This window comes from Camelus dromedarius, chromosome 35 (assembly GCF_036321535.1).
Source record: "Camelus dromedarius isolate mCamDro1 chromosome 35, mCamDro1.pat, whole genome shotgun sequence".
Classification (NCBI taxonomy): Eukaryota; Metazoa; Chordata; class Mammalia; order Artiodactyla; family Camelidae; genus Camelus; species Camelus dromedarius.
The window spans coordinates 7,543,440-7,570,990 of NC_087470.1; the positions used below are offsets into that span (position 1 = coordinate 7,543,440).

The following is a 27,551-nucleotide window of genomic DNA, read 5'->3' on the forward strand; positions in this document are numbered from 1 at the left end:
ATCAATGCTAGGTCCTGCGGGTACTGAGTCCCACAATCGGTGTGCTGCTAGTGCCCTCAGCACAGAGAAAAACCCAGGGGTTCCCACAAGGCTTCGGCCATGTCCTCTGCTTCCTGAACTCCTATTCTGGTGACCCCACCTGGGAATCAGAGATGAGGTGAGGCAGGGGCTTGTGCTGTCAAAACCACTGCTCTACCCTGGGAATCTGACACACAGTAGGTGCTCGGTAAGTCATTGTTGAATGAACAGCAATACTGGGCCAATTTTCTGTGGGTGTCTGTGCCCCCAGATCAGGGACCCCTCAGGGCCCACCTCACAAGTGACATGAAAAAAATAATGCCACCAGGAGCAATAACAGTTCCTCAGAATAAGTGGGCTTTTCCAAGCACTCTCCACCTGTTGCAAAGGCCTCCCAGCAGGGAAGTGGGCTGTCAGGGGCAACACTGCACTCTCCACTGTAACAAGGAGAAAGCCAAGGGCCACAGAGAGGAGTGCCTTTCCAGTGTCACTGCTCACTTTCCCACCTTTTGGGAGACTGGGAGGCTTTTCTACTACATTCTGGCTCTGAAGCCCCAATACTATTTGGACATGCCTCCCTCCCTGGAGCAGGGAACCACTAAGTGACCTGTCACTTGTCACCAAGCAGACAGGCTCATTTCAGCTCATTGTGCCACCTGCAGTTTGTACTAGTAGCAGGATCCTCTGGGAGACATCACACTCTCCCAACCTGAAAACAGGTGAACAGCTCACAGGGTTCCTGGAGAGGATGGTCACATGGCCTTGATCTGGCCAATCAGCATTTTCCATCCTCCCTGGCCACTGTGATTGGCTCAGGGCTGGGCACCAGCCCAATCAGGCTCCACGGAGGTCAGGCCTAGTTACTGGGATCCTGGGAGCAGAGAAGTTCTATTTCAGTTGAGAGTTGAGGGGTGATGATGTCAGCCTGTGGCAGTTGGTGACTATCTTGCTCTAATAAAGGCAGAGCCATGTGAAGATGACACCAGTGGCAGAGCCCAGAGGTGGGGAAGGATGACTTCTGCTGATGTCACTGAGCACCAGGTACAGCCCTGCCTGAAGCTATCTCCCTTTGGATGTCTCAGTTAGGTAAGTCATTCTCTCCTGCCCTGTTTGCTTCTTTAAGCCACTTTGGTTTTCTGTCATTGGTTTTAAGAAAAAGTTTGACTATTCCTTCAAGCTGGCTAAATGGAGACCCTGGAACTGCAACAGTGTGGTGACAGGCAACAATGTGGCTAATAGACTCCAGAGGCCTCTGTTCAAACAGGGGATTGTAAATGACAAGGGAGAGTACACATGGCCTCAGTGAACAGATTTGCTAGTGGTAGCTCGCAGTTCCTGGATATTAGAGTGCATGCACTCAGCCACGTCTCAACTCTGCTCTCACACTTGCTAACTCATACATCTCCTCTCCCACCTGCCCGGCCTAGGGGGGCTTGACACCCCCAGGCACCTGAAACAGCCCAGGGCTTTGTGTTGTAATTTACACAGGCTGCCCCCACTTCTGAGGGTGAGGGTGACTGGGTTCCAGTTTACACAGAAAACAGACTAGACGGTCTCACTGGTGAGCTGTGGGGGTGGGACCCCAATCTACCATCTGACCCATGACTTCAGAGTGGCCAGCCTCCCCACCCTCAGCCAGGATGCTTGCTAAGCCTAGGGGCTCAGGAGTCCTCCCTCCAGCACCCCTCCTGGAGGTGAGAGTGGGGGTTGGCTCTTCCCTATACAACATTCACCCCTGCAGGGGCACACGTGTGACCTCACAGTCTGTCATCCCTTCCTTATGACCTGGACCTCCTTGGCAGGGCATGAGAGGTGCCTTGATGTGTGAGAACTGCAGTTCATGGGTGCATCCGTGGGCAGGTGCACCATGACTGAGAGGACAGCACCCCAATTTAAGCCCCCTCCATGCTCAGATGATTACATCCTGGAATTGAGGGGTTCCCAGGGGTCAGGTGGCCAATTCTGGCCTTAGGGGCAAATTCTTATCACCCAGGGGGCTAATTTTTAAATTAAATTACACATTTACAATTCAATAGTCAAGCCCCTTTCTCAGCAGCCTTGTAGCCTCTCAGCTTTTACCCCTCGCTGTGACCATGTTCTTAGCTTCAAATTGAGTGCCATTATGGACATGAACATGTCCCTGTCATGTGTCACCTTCAGAGTAAGGGGCCACCCAAAACTCCCCTCCCTTCCCCTTGTCGATACCTCCACACAGGGAGTAGGGCCCTTTTGATGCAGTTGTGCAAATGTGTGAGCTAAGGGTTTAGAATGACCAGGCTAGGAGGGGTCTGCCCCACATAGCAGGGCAGGTGGGCTGGCAGGGGGTGATGGTTCACTTGTAAAACTCAGCTGGTGTCAGGCAGCGACAACAGACTGGCAGCCAAGGGCTCAGCTGGTGCAGAGTAAGCGGATTAAATGTGTTCACCCAGACGCCTCGGGGGTGCAAGCCCTAGAGTAAGACTACAATTGAGGAAGGTGGAGGGTCCCCAGTGCCTGGACCTCCACCTTCTAAAAATCAGGACTGAGATGTGGCTTTGAAATCAGAACACTGGGGTTCAAAGCTTACCCACCACTTGGTCAATAATTCAAAGCAAATGAGCCTCAGTTTTCTCATGTGTAAAATCGGAACATTGAAGCCTTTCCCTCTGAGGGTGTGGAGGGAAGTAAATGCGGTCACAGCAGAGCACAGGAGCTGTCTGGGCTGAGCCTGCACACAGGCAGGCCGTTGTTGCTGCCATGACCACCGTCTTCCAGGGCAGGGTCTGCACACTCTCCCTGTGAAGGTCCAGACAGTAAACATTCTAGGCTTTGAGGGACCTACAGTCCCTGTCACAACTACCACCCTCTGCTGTTGGAGGACAAAGGCAGCTCCTGCAGTATGTAATCCAGGCTCGCACCCCCGCTTCCTGGGATAAGTATTCCTGAGATACAATTGTCACATAACTTTGTTGGCTTTAGGTGTGCAGCATAATGACTTGTTACATGTGCATATTGTGAAATGATCACTGCATTAAGTTTACTTGACGTCTGTCATCACCCATACTCACACACTATTTTCCTTGTGATCAGAAATTTTAAGAGGTACTCTCTTAACAACTATCAAATGCACAGCGCAGTGTTGTTAACTACAGTCAGCTTGCAGTACATTATGTCCCCAGGACTTGTTTATCTTCTAACTGGAAGTTTGTACGTTTTGATTATCTTCCCGAATTTCAATCACCCCCTGACTCACCTCTGGCAACCACCAACCTGATCTCTGTTTCTATGGGTTTCGGTTTATTTTGTAGATTCCACATATAAATGAGATCATAGGTATTTGTCTTTCTCTGTCTTATTTATTTCACTTAGCATAATACCCTGAAGGTCCATCCAAGTTGTCACAAATGGCAGGATTTCATTTTTTTAATGTCTGAATAAGATTCCATTATATATACATATATATGCATCACGTTTTCTGTATCCATTCATCTGTTGATGGACACTTAGGTTGTTTACATATCTTGGTTATTGTAAATAATGATACAGTGAACGTGAGGGTGCAGTTGTCTCATTGACATAGTGATTTCATTTCCTTTGGATATATTCCCAGCAGTGGACTTGCTGGATCATATGGAAGTTCTAATTTTAAATTTTTGGGGAGTCTTCTTACTCTTTTCCAAGTGATGGCACCAATTTACATTCCCACCAATATTTCAGAAGTTTCCTTTTTCTTCACACTACCACCATCACTTGTTATCTCTTGTATTTTGATGACACCCACCCTGACAGGTGGGAGGGGATATCTCATTGTGGTTTTGATTTGCATTTCCCTGATGGTGAGTGATGTTGAGCACCTTTTCATGTACCTGTTAGACATCTGTGTGTCTTCTTTGGAAAAATGTCTATTCAGTTCCTCTGCCCACTTTTTAAATCAGATTGCTTGTTTTTTTGCTGTTGAATTGTAAGAGTTATTTATATGTTTTGGGTGTTAACCCCTTATCAGATATATAGTATGAAAATACTTTCTCCCCTTCTGTCTGTTACCCTAACCTCTGCTTTCTGGATGACAGGGGTCCAGGCACTTGGGAATCTCTGCTTCTCACATGTTTCCAATGGTGGGTGGGTGAGGGCTGTGTTCTGATAAAACTGTGCACAACCGTGGGTCACTACCCCTTCTTTTAGAAGGTGGGCTCTGAAGAGTGCAGTGTGGGCAGGGATGTTTCCCTGAAGTCAACTTTTGGATGGTCATGTGCCCTGGAACTCACATCTTCTAGCCCGGATGTGATGGGGGAATTTGCCAAGGGAGGACCTTGCAGCTAAGAGACTGACCAGGTGCTCTTGTGTCTTGTTGGAAGGACCTGGAAACAAAGTTGTGTGGAACAGGGACTCCTCCAGGTCACAAGGCTCAGTTCAGACTTCTGGGATGCAGAGACCTGCTCTGAGCCACTGTCACTGAGGAGGGAAGGGCCTCAGGCAGGAGGGAGGGTTTGCTGGATTTCACTTGCCCTATTTGTCAAGTATCAGCTCTGGTGATGTGTGGCACATGGGCTTAGCTTTGGGCATGTAAGAGGAGAGGTTCCTGGGGAAGGGCTGGCTTTTTCCTCTGATTGAGGTCCTACTGTGTGCCAAGCACAGCAGTCCTCTGAGTCAGAGCTGGAAAGCCAGGCACAGAGAGGTCAGGGAGTTTCCAGGTCACACAACATTAGGGGCATCATTAGGGTCTGATGCAGACCTGACGCCCAGCCTACATTCTCTCTCCTTTCCCAGGACCATCATGATCCCACATGTCAGCATCACCCAGAGAGGCCCAGGTATGGGCGCTGGGACCTTTCCTGCCTAACATGCCAGGAGCCTTAAGAGGGAGGACAAGACACTTCCTGAGTCCATGATGCCCAGAGGCTGCTCTCAGCTAGAGGCCCAGCACACACTCTTGGATGAATCCTAGCTCTGTCCTGAGTCACTCTGTCTTCCCTGCCTCAGTCCTTCTGCCCACATGGGGCTGGAAACAGCAGCCACTTCACAAAAGTCTAAGGAAACTCCAGGATCCTGGAAGCAGCGCCCTCACACAGGGAGCATGGTGGGGTCAGCCTCCATTGTCTCCTTAACTTTTCCTCACCTCTTTGCTGGATCAGGAGTCCTAGCGGGGCCCTGGCTTGTCCCAATTCTCACCCCAGATCAGGGTCCAGCAGGGGGTGGTGTCCAGGCTGGACTCTGTCCTCTGCCCCTTCTGGGCACCCTCATTCCCTACACCTTGGCTGCCTGGACACTGTCTTCCAGGGGCCACTCTGTGCCTCCCACACCTACCTAGCATCCACCCACCCTGGGTTACTCCATCGCCCTCTGGCCCTTGGACACACACCTACTCCGTGTTGAGTGGAAATGAGGTGACGGACATGCTAGGCCTCCTGGACAGTCTGGGGGAGCCCAATATCCCCATCCTGCCCACCGCCCCAAGAGCCCAAGTTGGGGAGAGGGTGTGCCTCCATTCATACTCTGATTTGCTCAGATTCTCAGCACCTACTTTGCTGGGTGGATATGGGGGCAGAGGGATGATGTAAAAGCAGGAGACCTGGACAGCAGAGCATGAGAAGGGGGCTAGCCCAGGCTGGTCTCATAACCCCCTTAGCCTTGGCTTTCTCATCTTTAAAGTGGGACAGACTATTGTGAGGTGAGCAGGATCCTGACCCATAGCCAGGCACTGTCCTACACGCATAAGAGAAGATCACTGACTCCTCATGAAAATCTGTGGGGCAGGGACAGGCATTATCACCCATTTCTGCAGAAGAAGTAACTGAGGCACAGAGAGAACAGAGGAGGTGACCACCCCAGATTACAGAGCCCAGGTCATCTGGTTCCAGTGTCCAGGCTCATGGTCAGTGCCCACTCTGGGTTTCCTTCTCCCTTCACCCTCCACTGGGACCCATGGCTGCAGCCTCATCTCAGTGTAATTGTTCAAGGGGAGCAAGATGGGGGCTCTGAGTGCCCGTTTCTCTGAGCACTGCTTTCCCAGAATGCTCAAGGGGTTGACTGTATTCACTACTGGACACCCAGGCCTGGGACCAGGCCAGCCACACTGCAAGGCATGAATCAATGATTGTTTAGTGAATACCTGGAGCTCTGCATGTACCTGCATGTTTCTCCCATTTCCTCATCTCCACAGCTGGCTACCCGGCCAACACCTTATGTCATCAGGCCTCTGCCAGGGACAGTCAAAGGGACCAGAGCTGCTCATCTGGGGACAGGGAGCCTCAGGGGCCCTTTGTCTGTCCCAAGCATCTCCTGGGCCAATTCACAGGGAAGCCCAGCCAGCTTCCAGGAACAGCAATCAGGTCCCAATCCCAGGGGTGTAGAGTAGGTCTTGAGGGGTGTTTCCTGAGACTGACTTTGTGTATGAAGGGGTCCTTGGGGTCAGGCTGCTTTCAACCTCCATTCCAGGCCCATACCCCTGCTGGCAGCATTGAGCTAGTCATAAAGGACACAGGCTGTGGGGCCAAGGCTATAGCAGGGCTCTGCTCCCTCTCTGTGGCTCAGGTTCCTCATTTGTAACAGAGAACTAGTAACAGGGCAATGGGAGGGCTCACTGAGACCCTCCTCTGTGGCTTTGGTTGGACACTGCCCTCTCTCTGCTCAGTGCCCTTCTCTGTAATAGAGAACTAGTAACATTTTTCTTAGCCCCTTTTGGCCCCATTTTTCTGAGTCTCTTTCCACATTCAGCCCAGTGCTTTCACAGAGATCACAGACTTGGGAGGTAATCAGAGTGTGGTCTCAGCCCTAGTGGTCCCAACTGAGGCCAGAGGAACTTCAGGAGGGGTGGGAATCCAGAAGTGCTTCATGGAGGAGGTGAGATCTGAGCTGTGTCCCCAAGGATGAGCTGTCATCCAGCTGAGGCCTGGCACTGAGCAGGACCCATGTACATGTTGAATGAGGGTGTGAATGAATGAATGGGCACCCCTCTAACAGAGAGTGAGGGGGGAAGTCCCCCAGGCCAAAGCAGGAAACACAGGGCACCCTGGGGGAGCAGAGGGCGGGGCTGCAGTGTGATGCCTTCCTCACTCTTTATGGGTGTCTTGCCCCCACTTTAGCCTGTGTTCTGCTGGATTGGGAGCCCTTGCCTCTCCTCTGCTCCAGGATCCTGCTCTTCATTCCCAGCAACACCCACCTGTGTCACCTCAGTGTCCCCAAGTGGACCTGGACCTGTCTTGTGGGAGATTGTGAAGAGGGATTTGGTGTGCAGCCCAAGACTGAAGTGGGAGGGAGAGGATAATAGGGACCTCCAGAGGGGATCATGGGCTGGGGGAAATCGGAGGGGTGGGGAAGGCAGAGACTCAGGGCTGAAGGATCCTGCTAGTGGTGGCTCCTTCACAAGGGGCTTCACAGGGAGGAAGCATTCATGGGGTAAAGGCAGAGCTCAGTTTGGGCCTCGCTGACATGGAACAGCTCATCACAGAGACGTCCAGAGGAGCTGGATATAGGGAACAAAGGTGCCACTGATGTCAGGGTCAGAGCCTGAGACCCAGATGAGGTGGGGCGGTGGTGCAGGGTAAGGGGCTTGAGGATGTCAAGATGTTCATTCATTGGGGTCCTCACGGTGGGGACTTTCATGTCCATTTCACATGGTGCCTGACAGAGCTAGACTTAGGGAGCTCACTGAGTAGACACGTGCTGACAACATAGAGTCTCCTGTTTCCATATAAAGTCCCTGGTGTGAAGCCAGCTGGCACTCTTTAGAGTCATACACCCTCACCCCTGGGCTCTCTGTGTGCCTAGAGCCCAGTGGCACCTTACCTCCCACTCCCCACTGCAGGACCCTTTGCACACCTGCATTTCCACAAGCTATAAAACATCTCTTGCTGTGTGTTTACCCTATGAAAACTCATTGCCCTAGGAAGAGAGGCCTCACATCCTGCCCTTATTAAAGTGGTAAAGCCTGCTGTTCAGAGAAGCCCCTGTCAGATCTCACAACCAACCAGGTACCTGTGCAAGAATTGATCATGCAGCCCCCTCCTCCTTGTGTGCACAGCACCCCCCCAATAACAGACCCCACAAACTCAACCTTGGCCCTCGTGTAGGCACCTCTTGCCTGTGTGGCCTGATGTTGCCTATAGCAGTGTCCCTATTAAACTTTCCTAAACCCTTCTCAGACGCTGGTAATTCTTTACCAACCCAAGTAACTAGCCCGCCATTGTGCCCACAACACCTGAAACAGAATTGGTTAAATTATGCAGATTGATGATGCAGGTTAATTTGCTATAAAGGTGAAATCAAGGTTTACAAATAAAAGCAACATACATACTCACGGCAGGACTAAGAACTCACACGGATAACTAAGACCCTCCACGCGCATCCCACTGTGGCCTCAGGGCCTTTGCACCGGCTGCTCTTTCAGCCAGGATCTCTCTCTGCCTGCTTCTTAAACACCTCCAGGACTCTGCTCAAATGTCCTCCCTGACCTTATTTTACACCATGGAACGTATCACCTCCGGACACTGTGCATATTTTACTTAATTTTCTCTGTGTCCCCCACCAGGCTGTCTGCTGCATGAGAATGGAGACCTGCCTGCTTCACTACCTGCTATGCCCGGTATCTGGAACCCGCCCAACACACAGTAGGACGTCAGCGAATGTGTGACGGGTGTGTGATCACTGTAGGCCACAGAGAAAAGTCTTCCCAGCAGTGATGGTAAGAGTCATTCATTCTCTACTTACTGAGCCCTACTGTGCACTGGATACTGACCTGGGTTGGAGGCATGCAGTGGATGAGACACAGTGAGCACACACAGCATGTTAGGAGGGACACGTGCTCTGGAGAGCACACAGGGCTGGAGGAAGTCAGGAGTGCAGGAGTGGAGGAGAAGAGGGCCAGGTGAAGACAGTGGTGGCAGAAGAGACAGAGAGGTGGGGCCCAGGTCTTGCAGGGCTTGATGGCTCCTGTGAGGGCTTTTCCTCAGGGCAGCAGAACCATGGCTGGGCGTGGAGCAGGGGCCCGAGTCCTGAATGCTATGCAGGAAATGGAGAAGGTGTCTGCTGGGGAGATGTGCGTGGAGAAGGCTGTCCCTGTAGACTGTGCAGGCAGGGAAGGCTCCTCTGAGGGGGTGACATTTGAGCTGAGCCCTTGTATGGACCGTGTTTCCACCTTCTGTAGACTGGATGCTTTCGTCTGCCCTGCAGGCCTATGCAGGACACACCCTGTTCTCAGTCACCTGGACTTGGCCTCCTGCCTCCCTTGTGGGCCCTCCCACCCCAGAAGGAGTCCTTCTAGATCTAACGCACTACCTCCTCCACTGGACTTGGACTCACACTGAGCCACTGTCCACCTGCCCAACTCACCCAGAGTCAAGTCCAGACACTTGGGGGAGCCCCTCCACCCCAGAGCCCATGAACTTACTCAAATGGCCAGTCCTCAGCCTGCTCACATGCCTCACCCTCCCCTCCTGCAGAAACCCTGTGACAGATCCTGTCCACAGCACCCTGCTCCTCCGATCCTGACCCCAGGCTTTCCCATGGTGTGTGACCCCGCATGGGGTGCAGTCCCCTCCTCCAGTCTGGTGAGTAGAAACTACCTTTTCTTTTTTCTTTTGTTAACATATTTATTTTTTAATTTTTATTTTATTGAGTTATAGTCAGTTTGCATTATTTTGTCAATTTCCAGCATAGAGCATAATTTTGTCAATTGTGTTTACTCTTTCAAGAAACCATCTCTTGGCTTGATTTTTTCAAATGTTTCTAATATCTCTATTTTATTTATTTCCTCCCTGATCTTTATTATTTCCTTCCTTCTGCTTACTTTTGTTATTTTTTGCTCTTCTTTTTCTAATTCTTTTAGGTGGTAAGTTTGATTGTTTATTGCAGTTTTTCCTCTTTTTTGAGGTAGACCTGATTCTCTCGCTATAAACTTCCCTCTAAGCACTGCCTTTTCTGGATCCCATAGGTTCTGTGTGGTTGTGATTTCATCATCATTTGTCTCACTGTGTTTTTTTATTTCTTCTTGATTTCATCATCCACCCTTTTTTTTTTTTTAAAGTAGTATGTTGTTTAATCTCCATGCTGTCATTTATTTCTCCTTTATTTTTCTGTAGTTAATTTCTAGTTTTATGGTATTGTGTTCAGAAAAAGTTGCTTCAAATATTTTCTATCTTCTTCAAATTGTTAATGCTTCTTTTGTGCCAAAGTATATGATCTATCCTAGAAAATGTGGTACGTGCGCTTGGGAAGAATGTATATTCTATTTTAGGGAAATATAATGTTCTGAAAATATTAACCAAGAAAAATTGTTCTATTTTATCATTTAATTTCTATGTTGTCTTATTAATTTTATGTATGGAAGATCTGTCCAGTGATGTTAATGGATAGTTAAAGTCTTCTACCATGATTGTATTCTGATCAAATTTTCCCTTTTTATCTGTTATGTATTTAGGTGCTCCTATGTTGGGTTCATATATGTTAATGAGTGTAATATCTTCATCTATGACTCCTTTAATCATTATAAAATGTCCTTCTTAATCTTTCTTTATAATCTTTGTTGTAAAGTCTATTTTATTTGAAATCACTGTTGATATTCCTGCTTTCTTGTCATTTCCATTTTTGTGGAATATCTTTTTCAATCCTCTCACTTTCAATCTATGTGTGTCCTTCTCCCTAACGTGAGTCTCTTGTATACAGTGTATTGTAGATACTTGCTTTATTATCCACTCTGCACTCTATATCCTTTGATTAAAGCATTTAGTCCATTGACATTTATAATAATTATTGATACATATGTGTTTATTATATTTTGAACTTTGTTTTGCAGTTGATTTTGTATTTCCTCTTTGTTCCTTTCATTTTCTTTTTGTGGTTTGATAATTTTCCTTTTTATTATCTTGGTGTCTTCTTAGCTTTGTGACTCTATTGTAACTTTTTGGCTTGTGGTTACCCTACTTTGTATATATATTAACCCATTACTATATCTGTTTGTTTTAAACAGATAGTAATATAAGCTCAAACTCATCCTACCAAGAACAAAAGAGAGAGAGAGAGAGAGAGAGAGAGAGAAACCTGTACATTTTCTTGTTCGCCTCCCCCACCCTTAATGATTTAGATGTCCTCTTTTATGATTTCATGTTTATTCTGTTGTAATTCATTGTAGCAATCACCTTTCCAATCATGGTTTTCTCCTTTTTGTAGCATCCTGCTTCTTTTCTGTTTAGAGTAGGTCTTTCAATATTTCCTTTAGCATAGGTTTAGTGTTGCTAAATTCTTTTAGTTTTTGCTTGTCTGTGAAGTTCTTTATCTCTCCTATTCTAAAGGATAGCCTTGCTGGATAAAGTATCGTAAGCTGCATCATATTTTCATTCAGGACTTTGAATATTCCTTGCCCCTCCCTTCTGGCCTGTACTGTTTGTGTAGAGAAATCAGCTGAAAATCTTATGGGGGTTCCCTTGTATCTCATCCTTTGTTTTTCTCTTGCTGCCCTTAGAATCATTTCCTATTCTCAACCCTGGTCATCCTAAATGTAATATGTCTTGGTGTGGGTCTGTTGGGTCCTCCTTGTTTGGGACGCTCTGTGCTTCCTGCACTTGGATATCTGATTCCTCCTTTAGGTTTGGGAAGTTTTCAGTCATGATTTCTTCAAATACCTTTTCAATCCCCTTTGTTCTTTCTTCTCCTTCTGGGACCCCCATTATGAGTAGGTTGGCATGATTTATGTTATTCCATAGGTCCCTTATATTGCTTTCATTGGTTTTTATTTGTTTTCTCTCAGCTGTTCTGTTGTCCTGTCTTCTAAGTCACATATTCATTCCTCTCAATTATCTAGCCTACATTTTAAAGCCTTTAGCTCAACTCTCATCTCAGCAAATAAGTTTTCCAATTTTCACTGGCTCCTCTTTAGAGTTTCAATTTCGTTTTTTGACATATTCTCTGTCTCTATAGACAATCTCTTTTAGTTTCTTCAGTACTTTGATCACTCCTTTCTTGAAATCATCTAGTAGACTATCAATGTCTATTTCATTGATTGTTCTTTCAGGGGGTTTATCTTGTTCTTTTAATTGAGAGAGGTGGCTCTGCTTCTTCAACTTGCTTATCTCTCTCTGGCACTATGGCTTATGGAGTATCAATTATCTACTGTGGTCCTTTAGGAGTTTATTTATTTATATAAAGTGGATGCAGAAATAAAACTAAGCACAAAGAAATTAGTTTTAAAAGCAGTATAATCAATAACAGAAGAACATATTGAAACAAGATAACAATTGAGTTGGGATGAATTTTTAAAATATTAAAGGAAGAAAATATTTGAGAACAGAGTATAATCATAACAGAAGAACAAAACAAAGATAAAGATGAAATTGGACAAATTGAAAGATAATAATATAAGTATTTTAAAAGAAAATTTTAAAAGGGATTAAAAATAGAAATATAAAAATTATTTAAGAAGTAACATTTAAAAAGTAAAAGAAAATGGAACAGAAAAAGAAGAGAGTATGTTCCCGTGAAGATTGTGTGCCCTTAATAATTTTATCAAGAGGTCCTTCTTAAATATGTGTGGTTGCCAAGTTTTACTTCTGTACCTTTTGCCTGTTATCCCTTTGGTTAGGGATGTGGCCGTTAACGTGTTAACCAGAGCCTACCCTGGTTATTGAATGGGGTCTCCTATTTTTTTTGTGGTTGTCACAGCTCCTGCACTTGCCTTGCTTCATGAACTCAGCTCGTTGGTTCCAGAGACCCTCTGGTCACACCCTTGGTCTGTGCTGCTCCCAGTGCCTGTAGGTAGACATGTCACATCTCCTCCCAATGCTGCATCTTGGTGCTGCTCTCCTGCATGGTAGGGGGGCAGGTTGTGCCCCTTCCCAATACCATGTCCAGGTGCAGCAGTCCTGCACAGTAGTTGGGTTGGTTGCTCCCCTGTTCAGTGCTACTCCCCACTCCACATCTGTTCCACACTCTGTAGGTGGGCTTGAGGCAAATGGCCACACCAGCCCTAGTCCCTGCTCTTTGCCAGAACTCTGCTCCTTGTTCATTTGTCTTAGAGGTGCGAGTTCGTAGGGGCACCAGGACAGAACCTTCCTATATGTCTGGGGATGTAAGCAAGTCTGAGTCCCACCTATGAGGCTGCAGAACTGCCAGGTACATATTCAGATTTCAACCCCGCCTCTGCCTGGGTGGGTATGATGGCTGTGGCTGAGCCTCATCTCTCTTCTTCTGAGAAATCACCAGTTATGTTGCCGTGGGTCAGCAGAGACAAAGGCAAAACTCCCCTTCCCCCAGGCAAGCCAGCAATGTTGCTTTGCTTTATTTTTTTCTTATTTTATCGGGGTCCCAGGCTGTTCTGCTCTGTATACAATCCAAGCAGTTGTCCACAGCACACTGTAGTCCCCCAGGGTTACCACTGTACAGTCAACCAGAGTCGGCCTGGATCCAGCAGCCTGTCCCTTCCCATCCCTGATTCACTTCTAGGTTTGGGGGTTGTTGACACACTTTGTGCCCATGTAACTTAATTCTGTCAGTCAAGGCGGTTCTGTACACATCTGAGCCTCAGAGGTTCCCTGTCCATCCTGCTGACCTCTCCGTTGGGAAGGGGGAGACCCAGTCAACCAGCACTATCCCTCCTTTGCTGCTCCCTCTTCAAAGGACCAACCCCAAGCCATTTTGCATTTTCTTCCTTCTTTTTTCCGTTTCTCCTACCAGATTGGTGGCACATTTTGTCTTTTGAAGATGGCAATGTTTTATCAAAGTTCAGCAGATGTTCTGAGTGGGTGGGTGTGTCTGTGAATGTCAGTCTTGGTGTATTTATTGGAGAGGATAAGATACAAGTATCCTTCTACTCCACTAACTTGGCCTTTCTCCAAGAACATGCACTCAATAATTTTGTCATAAGGTTGTTTTTAATTATGGGTGGTTGCCAAGTCTTCCTTCCATGCCTTTTGCCTGTTATCCCCTTTGTTGGTGGTGTGGCTAGTGTTCTGGTGGCCTGAGTCTGCCCTGGATATTGAGCAGGAGCTCCTTTTTTCCTGTGGTTGTCACACCTGCCCATATCCTGCTGTGAAAACTCCACTTGCTGGTTCCAGAGGCCCTTCAGTCGTGCTCCTGGTCTGTGTCCCAGCATCAGTAAGTGAGTGGTCTGCACCCCCACCAGATGCCTGTTCCCAGTACCACACTTGTGCAAGGTAGTTGGCAGGTAGCTCCCGTGCCGCATTAGGTCCATGCTTCATAGGTGGACTCAGAGAAAACAGCTGCACTAGCCCTCACCCCTGCTCTGTTCCAGAACACTGCTTCTTGTCCATTTGTCTTAGAAGAGCCAATTCAGAGAGGCATCGGTGTGTAATGGTCCCCTCTGCTTGGGACTGTAAACAAATCTCAGTGCCACCTATGAGGTTGTGGAGCCCCTAGGTAGGGATTCGGGTTTTGACCCCTCCTTCACCTGGGAACCATGAACCAGAAAATATGGTGGCTATGGCTGAGCCTTGACTCTCTTCTCCCAAGAAGTCTCCAATAATGGCACTGTGGGTCTGTGGACACAAAGGCTACGGATCCCCTTCCCCCCAGGGCAGACCAGCAGTGTTGCTTTGCCTTTTTTTTTTTTTTTTGGATTTTATGGGGGACCCAGGCTGTTCTAATCTGTATACTCTCCCAGCCATGGCACACAGAACTTTGCAGTCCCCCAAGGTTTCCTCTGTACAGTCAACCCAACTCAGACAGCCTGTCACATCCCACATCTGCTGGTTCACGTCTAGGGCTGGGGATCGTTGGGGCTCTTTGTGCCCAATTAACTTAGTTCTGTCAGTCAAAGGCTATTCTGTACAGATCCGAGCCGCAGATGTTCCCTCTCCATCTTGCTGAACTCGCCATTGGAGTTGGGTAGACCCAGTGTATTAATGCTATTACTCCTTTGCAGCTCCCTCCTCATTGGAATGGTCCTGAACTATTTTCCTTTTTCTTCTTTTCTCCTACCAGATTTGTGGAATATTTTATCTTTTGAAGAAGGCAATATTCTGTCAAAGTTTAGCAGGTGTTCTGGGTGGTGGGTGTGTCTGTGGATGTCACTTTTGGTGAATTTGTGGGAGAGGGGTGAGCTCTGAGCATCTTTTTTACTCCACCATCTTTCCTCCTCCTTCACTTTTTCTTTTGATTGGAACACTTAGTCTATTGACATTTATAGTAGTTATTTTATAGGTGTGGTTTTATTGCCATTTTGAAATTTGTTTTCCAGTTGATTTGGTATTTCTTATTTGTTTCTTTCTTTTAATTTTTTTTTTATTTTTGTCATTTGATAAATTTCTTTTCTATAAGCTTGGTTTCTTTTTGGGTTTTATGACTCTTTATATACTTCTGATTTGTGGTTATCTTGTCTTTCAAGTATGGTAACCCCTTACTTCATCTGTTTGGTTTTAGTTGATAGTCATGTAGGCCCAAGTTCATCCTAAAAAAAAAGAAGACAAAAAGAAAGAAGAAAAAAAAAAGAAAGGGAACAAAATCTATATTCTCTTGCTCTCCTCTTTCACCTTTTATGATTTTGCTATTCTCTCTTTCTCTCTTTCTTTCTTGCTTTCTTTATTGACTTGCTGACTTATTTATATCTTCATGTTTTCCCTTGCAATTCACTGTATTTATTGCATTTCCAATTATGGTTTCCTAATTTCTATAGTTTCCTGTTTATGTTTTATTTAGATTAGAACTTTCAATTATTTTTTTTAGCATAGATTTAGTACTGCTGAATTCTTTTAGTTTTGCTTGTCTGTGAAATTCTTTCTCTCTCTTTCTGTTCTAAAGGAGAGTCTTTCTAGATAGAATATCCTAGTTTGCAGCCTTTTCTCATTCAGGACTTTGAATATATCTTGCCACTCCCTTCCGGCCAGAAGTTTTTATGTAGAGAAATCTGCTGAATGCTTATGGGGCTCCCTTGTAACTAACATTTTGTTTTTCTCTCACTGCCTTTAGAAAATTTTCTTTATCTTTAACTTTAACCATTTTAATTATAATATGTCTTGGTGTAGGTCTGTTTGGTTTCTTCTTGTTTGAGACCCTCTGTGCCTCCTGTACTTGGATAATTCTTTCCTTCTTAAGGTTTGGAAAGTTTTCAGTCATGATTTCTTTAACTATCTTTTCAATCCCCTTTTCTCTTTCTTCTCCTTCTGGGACCCACTATTATGCATAGGCTGGCACACTGTATATTATCTTGCTTTAATTGGTTTTTATTGGCTTTTCTGTCTGCTGTATTGGGTTATTTCTTTTATCTTGTCTCCTAAGTCATTTATTCATTCCTCTGCATTATCTAGTCTGTTTTTGATTGCCTGTAGTTGAATTTTCTATTTTTAACTAGCGCTTCTTTATAGTTTAAATTTTCTTTTCAAAGTTTTCTGTCTCTATTGATAGTCTCTTTTAGTTCTTTCAGTGTGTTGTTCATTCCCTTTTTGAAGTCTAGTAGACTATCAGTCTATTTTACTGATTGTTCTTTCAGGGGATTTCTCTTGTTCTTTTAATTGAAAGTGGTTCCTCGGCTTCTTTATTTACTTATATTTCTCTGGCTCTATGTATTTCTTCTAGACCCGTTTCTGAGCTGTGGTGTGTAGTAGGCAGTGTGGGAGCACTTCAGTTGTGAAGAAAAATAGGCAGATGTCCACTGGGGAGTTCCCTCTGTGGTGTTGTCTGTCACTTGTTATGCAGACTTACAAAGTACTATTTGTTGATGTTGGCTTTATCCCTGCCTTAGCTATGGGAATGTCAGCCACCTACTCTGGAGCCCCTCAGGTTCTGAGCCCCAGGAAACATCAGTGCAGATCCAGCAGTGTCAGTCCCTTGGACCTGCCTTAGCAAGTGTGTAGTCACACGCATGAATTTGTGGTCCACTACAGGTTCAGCTCAAACCCCAATCCCGCATCCACATATGGAACCATACACCACCCTGTTGTAAATACCCTCACTGGCCACCCTTCTTGAGTCAGAACTCCACTCACTGCCTGTAAGTCCCAGAGGTGTGGATCCACAAAGTGACCAGAGAGAGCAAATCCACCCTCTCTGCCTGGGGCTGTAAACAAATCTCAGCCCCACCTGTGAAGTTGCAATGGCACAGGATATGGATTCAACATTCAGCTCTGCCTTTGTGCAGCAGTGTTGGCTATGACCAAGCCCCATTTCTCTTCTCATGAGAACACACCAACAATGGAGCCAAGTGGAGAAAGTGACTTTGGCACAGCCGTGCATCATTCCTCTCCCATTATACCAACATTGGTGCTTTTTTAAGAGAGTTTCAGTCTGTTCTGTTCCACAAACACACACACACACAGCCAGAGCTCACACTGCCCTCTAGTTTCCTGATGCTGCCTCTCTGCAGTGTGACCCATCCCTCTGCCTGGGCTCTTCACTGACTCCAGTAGCCAGTCCTGGCTCATCCCTGCTAGTTCATGTCTAGTGCTAGTCATCACAGGGACCCTCTGTGTCAGTTCCCCAGTTCTGCCTGCCATGCAATTGCCACTGTCTCCTCCAAACCTTGGAAGCTCTGCTTCTTTCCTAGCTGATCTCCCAGCTAGAGAGGTTGTGTCCCAGTGTGAGGGTGCCTTTCTTCCTATGCTACTCTTTCCCTGCAGGATCAGTCCTGCACTGAATTTTTCTTTTTTCTTTTTATTCCTTACCATATTTTGTGAGAATCTTCCTGTATTTCAAAATGAGAGACAGTCTGCCAGAGTTCAGGAGGCTTCTGTGCAATTCAATGTTTTTGTAGATGTAATTCTTTGTGTATTTGTGGGAGAGGTCAAGCTGTGAGTCTGTCTACTCTGTCATTTTGACTCCTTCAAATTTTAAAATAGGGCTAGGTCTTTCTTAATTACTCTCAACAAGCTGTTGTAGTTTCCAGCGTACATGTCTTGTAATTTTTCCTTGCCTCTATTGGATGCTGATTCAGAACATAAACAACCTTCTGGAAAAACCTGTCCCACCCTGCCATTTGCTGCCAACTAGCTGGCCTGTGTCTGAGTCACCAAAAGGTTTTGTTCTTTATCTGATTCTTAATTCTTTAGAATTTATCATTTTACTCTCATAAATGCTGATTGTACTTGTAACAAATACTTTAAAATAAAAATAATAAACTTTATGCTGTGGATGCAATATGAATGAATCTCAAGTAACATATGCTTTAAATACCTTAGAATTAGTAAAGCAATATAGATACATTATGAACACTTGAAATGTTGCCTAAAAGAATAGTGCAGAGATTTGCAAATCCCACCCCCAGAATTGACTGTCATGAATGGCTTGGTGAACATCTCTCAGTCTCTATCTCTCTTATTCTCTCTGCCTCTGTCTCTCACACACCACAAGATTCATTTACATCTATGATGATTTGACACATATTTGGTCATAGATGGCATCTGGGATGTAGATGATGGATTAACAAGCATCCAAACTGAGGGCTTCCTTGACATCAGGTAAAGACCTAGCAGTCATTTTTCCAGCTGCACAACAATCATTCCTCCATGTGAACCAGAACTGATGAATCCCACCCCCTCTCCATGAACATTAGTGTTGCTTCCAATCTCCTACTAGTTAAACCAGAACTGTGATGAACATCCTTGAAAAGACATCTTTGAAAAATTGTGCAAGAATTTTAGTATGATCAACACTAAGCATCAGCACTACTCGGAAAGGGGTGAACTTGTGGAACTGTAATTCATCCTGCATACTGTTTTCCCAGAGAGGAGTGTCTGCTCACTCTTCCCTCCAGGGGATCTACTGTGGCCTCTGCCTCCTCATGTTGTCACTAGAGCTGGTTGTCACCAGGCTAAAGTCCTGCCAGTGTGATGGTGACCAATGCTGTCTCCAAAGTTTGTACATCTGTGTGCATCCTCACTTGAGAGGTCAAGCACCTCTAATATACACTGGCCACCTGCATTGCCTCTTGTTGGAATTGCATGTGTTTGTTCTGTTTCTGTTTAGAACACAGTGTTTCAAGAAGGTTTTGGACCACAGGGATGTGAAACCTTTCTCTGACTTTAGGTTATGAAAAATGATTTTTCCAGGTTGTGGTTTGACTTTCATGGCTTTTGAATATTATTATTCTTTATTTTGTAGGTTATGTTTTGCCACAGGAAGAGCTAAGCATCTCCCTTCTGGCTCTGGTATCACACATAGAATAGCAGTGCCTATCTCGAGATTATGCACATAGTTACTAAAAATTTTCATTTTGTACATCTCATGTTTAATCCACCTGGGTTTCCCTTTCAAATAACCAAAATGCTACTTCAAGTAAAAAAAAAAAAAAAAAACAAAACACCAGTCCCTTGTTAAAATATGAGAGCAGACACAAACAGCCAACTTTTGTATGATTTCATTGATAGGGAACATCCAGGGTAGGGAAAGACACACAGAGAGAAAGAGGATTAGGGCTTGTCAGGGGCTAGGGGAGGGAGAAAAGAGAATGTGTGCTTTGGATACAGGGTTTTATTATGAGGAAATAAACAGTCTGAAACTAGACAGTGATGATGGTTACACAGCATTGTGAATGCACTTAATACTCCTGAATTGCACAATTTAAAATGGAAAAACATCTAAATTTTATTATTGTAAACTTAAAACATAAAAATAGATGATACTCTAAATGACATGAAAGAAAACAAGGAAATTACAGAAAAAAACAAACAAAAATGATTCCAGGAGAAGGGAAGTAAATTTCGGGTCTGGGAGTGGGTTGATTCTGAGAATTAGATGACAGTGTTGGTGTTTGCAGAGGCATCACAGCCCGTAGGGGTGGTGATGCCTGAATTGGCTCTGGGTCTCATAGAAGTGTGTGTGTAGGTGCAGGAAGAACTACAAGATCAGGCTCAGTGTCTCCCTGCAGGACTGGTAATGTAACCTGGCTCTAGGTCTCCTGTAGGGCTAGTCTTACAGTCTCCCTGCAGAGCTGGTGGGATGTGACACGGTTCTGTGTTTTTTGCAGGTGCAGGTTCGGGTTCCCCTGCAGGGTTGGTAGAATGGACCCAGTCCTGTGTCTCCTGCAGGATCCAGCTCAGGATCTCATGCAAGACCAGGCTCAGGGTCTCCTTGTAAGGCTTGTGGAATGAGACCCCATCCTTTTTCTCCTGCAGCAGCAGATTCATGGTGTCCCTGCAAGGTTTTGCAATTTCACCCTACTCTGTATCACCTGCAGGAGCAGGCTCAGACTGTCCCTTCTGGGTTGTTGGAATATGACCCATCTCTGATTCTTTTGCAGAAGCAGGCTCAGGGTCCCTCTACAGGGCTAGTCAATTTTGTTCCAGTCCTAGTTCCCTTGCAGGTGCAGGATTGGGGTCTTCTTTCAGGGCTGGTGAAATGTGACCCAGTTGTGGTTCTCCTGAAGGAACAGTCTCAGTGTTTCCCTGCAGGGCTGGTGGATGGGACATAGTCCTGGGTCTCCTGGAGGAGCAGGTTCTGGGTCATTCTAGAGCTGTTGCAATATGACCAATCTCAGGTTCTCCTGTAGGAGTAGGCTCGGTGCCTTCCTGCAGGGCTAGTGGAATTGGACACGGCTCATGGTCTCCGTGCAGTGCCATTGGAATTGGTCCAAATCTTGGATCATTTGAAGGTGTAGGTTCTAAGTTTCCCTGCATTGCTCATGGAATGTGACCTGGCTCTGGGTCTTCTGCAGGAGCAGGCTGATAAATTACCTGTAGGGCTGGTGGAATGTGACATGGCTGTTAGTCTCCTGCCAGAGCTGATTCAGGGTCTTTCCACAGGGCTGGTAGAATTGGCCCCAGGCCTGGGTCTCCTGCATGTGCAGGCTCAGGTATCCCTGCAGGGCTTGTGGAATGTGACTGGGTTTCTGTTTCCTGCAGGGGCAGGCTCAGACTCTCCTTGCAGTGTTGCTGGAATGGCACATGGCTCTGAGTTTCCTGTAACAGCAGTCTTATGTTCTTCCTACAGGGCTAGTGGAATATGACTCAGACCTTGGTCACTTGCAGGAGCAGGCTAGTTTTCTCCCTGCTGGGATGGTGGAATCAGACCCTGTCCTGGGTCTTCTGCAGAAGCAGGCTCCAGGTCTTCCTGCAGGGCTGTTGGAACATGACCCCATCACTGGTTCTGCTTCAGGAGTAGGCACAGGGTCTCCTTGCAAGGATAGTGTAATTGGACCCAGCTCAGGGGTCACTACAGGGCTGATGGAATGTGACCTGGCTCTGTGGTTCCTGCAAGTGTAGGTTCTGTGTCTCCCTTCAGGGTTGGTTTAATGGGACCCATTCCTGGGTCTCCTGTAGAAGTAGGCTCAGAGTCTCCCTGCAGGGCTGGTGGAATGGGACCCATCTCTGGGTCACCTGCCAGAACAGATTTGGACACTACCTTCAGGCTGGAGGAATTGGGCCTGTTCTTGCATTTCATGCAGGAACAGGCCTTGGGTCTTCCTGGAAGAATACTGTAATATGACCCATCTCTGGTTCTCTTGCAGGAGAGGCTCATGGTCTCCCTAGAAGGTTAGCAGAATTTGTCCCATTCCTTGGTCCAAGGCTCAGGGTATCCCTGCAAGTTTGGTGGAATGGGACCTAGTCCTGTGTCTCCTGCAGCAGCAGGTTCTGTTCTCTTTGCAGGGCTGGTGGAATGTGACTCCACTCTGTAGTATTTTTTGCAGATGCAGGCTTAGGGACCCCACCAGAACTGATGGCTCTTAGTCTCCTATGGGAGCAGGTGAGGGATTCCCTGCAGAGCTGGTGGAATTCGTCCCAGTCCTCGGTCTCTTGCAATTGCAGACTCAGTGTCTCCCTGCAGGGTTTGTGGAATATGACTTGGCTGTGGGTATCCTGCAGGAGCAAGCTCAGTGTTTCTGTGCAGGGTTGGTGGAATGAGATCTAGTTCTGGCTCTCCTACAAGAGGAAGCTGGGATTCTCCCTGGAAAGGCTGATGGAATTGGACTGGGATGTCTGTCTCCTGCAGGAGAAAGCCTAGGGATTACCTGCAGAGCTGGTAGAATGTCACACAACTCTTGTTCTTCTGCAGGAGCTGGCTCATGTTCTCTGTGAAGGGCTTGGTCTCCCCCAGGAGCAGGTTTGTAGTCTCACTACAGGGCTGGTGTTATGTGACCCGCTCTGTTTTCTGCAGATGCAGTCTCAGTGTTTGACTGCAGGTTTGGTGGAATGGGACGAAGTCCTGGGTTTCCTGGAGTAGCAGGCTTACAGTCTCCCTTCTGGGATATTGGAATGTGACCCAGTCATGTGTTTCCTGCTGAAGTGGCCTCAGGATATCCCTGCAGGGCTGTTGGAATTGTACCTCGCTCTGTATCACCTGCAGGATCAGGTTTGTGCTCTCCCAGCAAGACTGGTGGATTTGGACCTATTCCTGGGTCTCCTGCAGGAGCAGGTTTTCAGTCTTCCTGCAGGGCTTCTGGAATATGACATATCTCTAATTTTCCTGCAGGATCAGGCTTGTGGGTCACCCAGCAAGGCTAGTGGAATTGGACCCACTTCAATGTCTTAGTGCAGGGTTGATGGAATGGGAGCCAGTCCTGGGTCTCCTGCAGGAATTGGCTCAGAGTCTCCCTGCAGGACTGGTGAAATTGGACCCATTCCTGAGTCTCCTGCAGGAGGAGGCCCTGCATCTTCCTGGAGGGATGGTGGAATATGACAGAGATCTGGTTCTCCTGCAGGAATAGGCTCAAGGTCTCCCTACAAGGCTAGTGGAATTGGACACATTCCTGGATCCATTGCAAGTGAAGGCTTGGGGTTCTTCCTACACAGCTGGTGGAATGTGATTTGGCTCTGAGTCTCCTGCAGGAATAGGCTCAGGGTCTCCTTGAAAGATTGGTGAAATGGGACACAGTGCTGTGTCTCCTGCAGTAGCAGGCTCAGGTTCTCCCTACAGTGTTGGTAGAATTGGACCTGGCTCCAATTCAACTGCAGTAGCAGACTGAATGTATACCTGCATGGCTGGTTTAGTGTGAAGGAACAGCAAGTCTTAATACATTGGCCCACTCCTGGTAAAAGTATAAACAGGGCTTGGTGCATGGTCTCTTGTATTGTCTGAAAAAGCCCCTTGAGATGTGTTGATTATGATGACCTCTTCCAAGAACTTGAACACTTTTAGAATCTCTGCCAACTCATCTTGTTTAGACTGAAGGAATCTGCCTTTCATCAGTTCTTGGAATAGAGATCAACACAAAATGAAAGAGGGAAGAAAATATTACCAATCTATCTATTAAGAAATCAGCTGAAGACATTAGAAAGTTCTCTTGCAATGCACTTGTTTCTATTTTGGTGCATTTAGAATCATTTCTTTATTATCAACTTTGGCCATTTAAATTAGAATATATATTGTTGTAGGCCTACTGGGGTTCATTATGCTTGGACCCTCTGTGCTTCCTGTGTTAAGATAGCTGGTTCTATCTTTGGTTTAAGAAAATTTCAGTCTGATTTCTTCAAATATCTTTTCAAAACAGTCGAGCGCTGCGTTTTTCCTTGTGGGATCCCTATGAGTCAAAGACTGGTATGTTTTCTCTTATCCCAGGTTTCAGTTGCATTGCTTGCATTGGTTTTCACTTGCTTTTCTATGTCGTGTTCTGAATGAGTGATTGCGGTTATCCTGCTTTCGAAGTCATTTATTTGTTCCTCTGCATTATCTAGTCCGATTTGGACTGTCTTTAGCTTAGCTATTCTCACCATTGAGTTTTCTGATTCTATTTGGCTCATCTAAAGTGTTTCTCTTTCCATTTATACTAGCCTGCATTTGTATTCATAGACTCAAGATTTCCTTCAGTGTTTTTATGTCCTCCCTTTTCAAGTCATGTTCTAGTAAATTTTGGTGGTCTAATACATTGGATGTTCTTTCAGGAGACTCCTGTCTTTTGAAAATTTGGAATGGTTCTTTTAATTTTATTATATCTCTCTATCGCTATGGGTTAAGGATTATCAGTTATCTATTATAGACTTGAACAGCTTTTGTAAGTGAAATCATTTCTGTGCACATTTAGTATTAATGCTGTGAGGATTGTTTTTGGTATGTAATGATGCCATGCATTCCTTCTGTGTCTGTTGCCTGTTATATCTATGATTGCTAGTGTGGTTTTTGTTGTGGTGAATACAACCTATTCTAGTAAAGTTAGCAGAGTGTCATTTTGGTTAAATGCTTATCATAGCTCTGACAGTGCTGGGACTAGTAATTTTTGCAGGAATACAGGCTTCCAAATGGTTTCTGGGCTGCCGGCTGGATATGTGGATAGGGAATGGTTCCAATACACTCTCATGAAAGTGCATTCATCTTTACTATTGCCACGGAAAAGTCAAAATTTTATAATGGGTTCCCTCAGGTTCTCTGCAAACAAAAACAAAAGTGGAAACAAATCTAATGATGTCACATATTAGAACCTGTTGAAGCATGCAGTGCCACAGTTGGGTCCTTAGTGTAGTACTGGGTCAGCACCACAACTATTGTTGCATTAGCATGTGGTAGTCAAGGCTGATGGAAAGGCTTCAAATTCACATATTGTTCAGCATATCTCTGCTCCAAGAACTCTTGCAATAAGGCATTGGAACTCAAAGGCAAGCATGAGGCATTTCAAAAACCTCTGCTTTGGACAATAAGAAATTTCAATCCTGCCTATGAAAGTTGCAGATCCTTGGGCTATAGAATCTGATTTCAACAATAAATTGCCCTGGATTCTAGAAACTAGATGAAGATGGCTCTGAATGAGACCCATTTCTCCTTTATGGAGAAAATGAGCAATTATACCGTGGATGTGGAAAGACTGTGACTAAGGCCCTGGGTTACTAATCTAATCCACAAAACATATGCCAGCAGATTTAATATTAAGAGAGGACCCAGGCAGATCTGTTCTCTAGATAGTACCAACCTTAGCCCAAAACAATCTCCAAACCCCTGGGAATAAATTTGTGACATCAGCCACAGCCCTAACACACAGATTCCACAGGCACTCCTAGCTCAAAATTAACAGGTGGAGTATTGGTCTGGGAATGAATTGCAGAGAAATTTTGTGATTATTGCTTTCAGATATGTCAACCAAACGTCCACTATGCACTCTTTTAACCCTCAGCACATTGTCTTCCATCTCAAATGACCTGTCCACTTTAGAGTGTGCATTCCAGTAAAACACAGTTTCCCCTTTACTGTTCCCTCACCAAAGGTCAGGTCCTGCACTGATTTCCATTCTCTAATTTGCCTTCTACTCTTTCCAGGTTATGTGAGAATTCTTTGTGACTTTTGAAGTAAGAGATGTTTGGGCATTATTCAGCAGGGTTCCTGAGCCAAGGGCTGGGAGAGTGTATGTTTATCTTGCTGTATACATGGGAGAGAGTGAGCAAAGTTTGCACTGGTACTCTGCCAGTTTGGCATGGATAAATTAACACAATTTAGTCATAACTCACAGACACTTGATTCTTGTTTAGCTATTTTTCTGTATATCAGTTGTGGGAGGATGTGTCCGAAAACTCCAGGTCTGAAAATGTGTTCATACCTCATTGCAGACTTTCAAATAATAAACAGAATTAAATTACATACATGGGAAATGTATCAAAATAAATACAGTTTTAGAAACATACTATATCTAACTATAAGACAGTGTTGCCAAATTTAGGTACCAGCTTGAAATATCCAAATAAGAAAAATGCACAGAAGATATAAATTAGCAGCCAAAAGTCATGAAGGAGGCAGGTCAACAGTTTTCTCTTGGTGCCTCCAGCACTAACAGAAACAATGAAATAATTCTTAGAACCATTAACAACCACAACCCTAGGTTTCCATTGTGCATGTGGTGCCCTTTCCTAATAATGACACATACTGGTCAATGTTGGTGATTCAAGGGGAAAAGTTATTATTTAGGAAACCACAAAGAAACCCAAACAATGTATTTTTACATAGGCTTGGTTTCAATAGCACTTAGAGATATTATAGATATGAGAACACTGCCGCAGCTTTGCTAGGCTATTGAGAATCATGTGCTCTTCTATCAAAGATGAGAATGTTTAATCGACTAATTATGTTGAGAAAAGCAATTTAACCCAAAAAATACAGCAATCACATTATATCCTGCTCCTGGGACTTGACAAAAGGGAAAAGACGGTCCACAAAAGAAGTGTCACTACATATCTATCCCAACAATTACACTTCATTTCAATAACTGAATTATAATAGTTACAAATACTGTTTTGAAAAAATGAGGATAAATAAATATCCAAATTCAGGCAAAAAATTCACTCACTTACAAAACTCCCTTCACACCAAAGAAGACATAAGCCCAGCATTTGCTGAATCTAGAGGAAGATCATCATTTCAAGGTGTGAGTGAAGAATTCAATACTAATCTATTTTAGTCGAGAGTAGTTGACAATGGAGGAGTTCACTGTTGTGCACAGAATGTGAAGGAGGAGGAACTCTGATACAAGGAGGGGCTTGCTCAGCTCCTACGGCTTCATTGCAACTCAAGTGCTGATTCTTTGAAATAGATACATGAGGGGAGGGGAGGGAAGAGCAAGTGCTTGGTACCAAGGGCCAACCCTGGGAAAAGGCTTACCTGTGCTTCGTGCTTGGTCGTCTGAGTGGTTTATAAATGCCCCTTGGGACGTGTGGATTCTCACGACCTCTTCCAATAACATGAGTGCTTTTATCATCTCTGCCATCTCTTCTCTTTTAGACGTCAGTAATCTTGGACCCGTTCTTGGAGCAGAGAATTGAGTACCTTCCTAAAGTGCACGTTGACACTCCATATGTTTCTGCCAGTATCAGCGAGGTTCAATATGTCTCATGAATGTCTTTTGAGCCTGGTATTCTCAACAGAAGTCTCCATGCCAGTGTTCTACATTGTAGCAGAACAACTCTCATCAATGTGTTCGCATCTCACCTCAATTCGTGCAGCCAGCTTTTCTGCCAACTTCCTTCATGTCTCCTATAAAGTCAAATTCTAAAGGACAGGGCAAGTCTGAAAGTACCTCGGAGCCTCACCTGTTAGCTGATGACAGGCAGATCTTCCACTATCTGCCCTTTCAGATTCTGGAAACTGACCCGTGAGCTCAGGCCATTGCGCAGCACGAGTATCTCGAACTTACACATATTCCAGAAAAAGAGACTTAAGCCAAGCTCCATAGAGGGCGGTACCGCCTCCATGACACTGATCCACCCACAGAATCCTGCCCAGTTACCTTGGATCCACCAGCCACAACAATCCTGGAGGAACACACCAAGATTCCACCTGGAATCCAACCGGTAACTGCCATCCCCAATGGTTGCTGCATCTTGTCAGTGTTGGGGGAGGGGCTGCATCAGTCGAGAGGTTCCAAAGGTAAATGTGATTCTCTCCATTAGCGTCCCATGATCAGTTTTTTCTTCCCTCTACCCTTTTGTACAGATCTGTATACACAGTACTAACGGAGGGAATTCTGTCCATGTTAAGTTTATGGTTTCACATGTCTTTAAACTTTCTAACAGTTAACATTACACAAAGACCCACTATAAGAATCTTTTGTTTGTGTAATATCCATTCACCCACAATGCATATCCGTCTGTTGCTTTTCTGCTGAAATACACACTCTCTCAGAACATGGATCCATTTGTTTCATGGGGGCTGAAATTCCTAGAAGTGAAACCAATCCCAATGTGCACTTTCCTGTCTGTCCCTTTTGC

The 27,551-nt window shown here is 45.4% G+C and overlaps 1 long non-coding RNA gene across 1 annotated transcript; it reads left to right on the forward strand.

Moving 5' to 3' along the window:
* Nucleotides 1-887: 887 nt before the first annotated feature.
* Nucleotides 888-27,551, forward strand: LOC135319958 (uncharacterized). Its single transcript, XR_010379049.1, has 4 exons — nt 888-1,104; nt 8,525-8,677; nt 9,435-9,542; nt 26,566-27,551. It is a non-coding gene; the product is annotated as an uncharacterized LOC135319958 (long non-coding RNA).